The 1825-nt window shown below is 50.0% G+C and overlaps 1 pseudogene; it reads right to left on the bottom strand.

Moving 5' to 3' along the window:
- Nucleotides 1-278: 278 nt before the first annotated feature.
- LOC126957888 (DET1- and DDB1-associated protein 1-like) lies at nt 279-1228 on the bottom strand (annotated as a pseudogene).
- Nucleotides 1229-1825: the final 597 nt, after the last annotated feature.

Here is a 1825-nt window from a genome sequence, read left to right as displayed (position 1 = left end):
TCAGAATCTTTAGGGATAGGACCCTCACATCTGTATTATTTTTAATTTCACAAATGATTCTGAAGCCCAGTCATTATGGATACTCACTAATATTCTGGAAGCTAGGAGTCCAAGATCAGAGTGGCAGCATGGTCAAGTTTTGATGTGAGCCCTCTTCCAGGCTGCAGACTGATAACTTCTCACTGTATCCTCCCTCACATGGTGGGAAAGGGGCAGGAGAGCTCTCTGCCGCCTTTTTTTTTTTTTTTTTTTTTTTCCAAGTAGGAAAGACCCTTTTATTCGGGTGGACACGGAGCATGCACGAGTCCATGATAAAATGACTCAAGAGAAGGATCCCAAGGGCCAACTTCTCCGCAACATGAGCGCAAGCTCAGTGAGGTCTGGGAATGGGAGAGTTCCGGGTGGAACGCGGGACAAGACCGAGTCTCAAGGGCCTGGACCAGTGTTGGAGAAGGCCGCCCGGCTGTCCTGGTGGGTCGGCCGCCCCAGGCCCGCCCCTGCCGCCTGGCCACAGTGAAGTCTCGCTAGAGACCCTCAGAGGCACGCTCTGGTTCTCTGGAGAACTGGGGCCGGGAGTGGGGGAACTGAACAGGCGGAAGGTGGGGGTCGGAGGGACAACGTGGCTTTTTTTAAAAAAAGCATCTACCAGCATCACACTACTGGGTCTGATGTCCCCTTTAACCAACGCTTGTTACAGGTTACAGCATAAATAAAAACTCAAGAAAAATAAATACGTCGGCTCCTATGAGGTTGGAAATGGTGTGGACGCAGGCTGTGAATGCGCAGGCCGGGAGGCGGGCGGGTGAGCGACAGAGGAGCAGACCCGGCAGGAGACGCCTGTGGGGTAGTGTCCTCCTGCATGTTTGAGCTGTCGATCCGCGCCACCTTGTGGAGGGGCGCCGAACTCTCGCCTTCCAGTTCCCCTTGCTCCTGGTCTCTCTTATTGGCAGCGTTCTTTTTATCCATTGCTGATGCAGGTAGCACAGGAGGATGTTTGCCTTTTCGGTCACGATGATCTGTTCAGACGGGTATTCTCGGGTGGGCAGGTAGACTGAGGGCCGTCGGTTCGAGGTTTTGCATCGGAGTCCGCGTGAAATAGACAAAAATTGATTTTGTTGTAGACAGGCAGTCCTTTCAAAAAATCTGCCATCTTCTGTTTCTTCCGTCGCCACCTCAGCCGCCGCCTCAGCCTCTACCGCCGCCACCACAGCCCTGGGGCCCCTTTTATAAGGACACTAATCTCATTTGTGAGGGCTTCACCCTCACGAACTAATAGCCTCCCAAAGACCCCACCTCCTAGAACCATCACATTGAGGATTTCAACATATGAATGGAGGTGGAGGGGACACAAACATTCAGTTCATAACATTATTCTATCTACAAGAAGACAAACTCCAGATTCTAAAATGGCTTTCTTTTACTTGAATTGCAGGCATGGATCTCTCTGTCTAGAGTCTTACAAAGGAAACAGGTAGGTTTTCGTACATTCCACTATTAAGCTGTTTCCCTCAATAGAAAAATCAGTTAAATGTTTTTAAAAATACTTTTAATAACATTTGTTTTTTTGTGTAGTTTTTTATTTTGTTTTGTTTTGTTTTTTTGAGACAGAGTCTCGCTCTGTCGCCCGGGCTGGAGTGCAGTGGCACGATCTCGGCTCACTGCAAGCTCCGCCTCCCGGGTTCACGCCATTCTCCTGCGTCAGTCTCTCGAGTAGCTGGGACTACAGGCGCCCGCCACCACGCCCGGGTAATTTTTTTGTATTTTTAGTAGAGACGGGGTTTCACAGTGTTAGCCAGGATAGTCTTGATCTCCTGACCTTGTGATC

Source organism: Macaca thibetana, chromosome 7 (genome assembly GCF_024542745.1).
Source record: "Macaca thibetana thibetana isolate TM-01 chromosome 7, ASM2454274v1, whole genome shotgun sequence".
Lineage (NCBI taxonomy): Eukaryota > Metazoa > Chordata > Mammalia > Primates > Cercopithecidae > Macaca > Macaca thibetana.
This window is presented reverse-complemented; position numbering and strand designations above follow the sequence as displayed.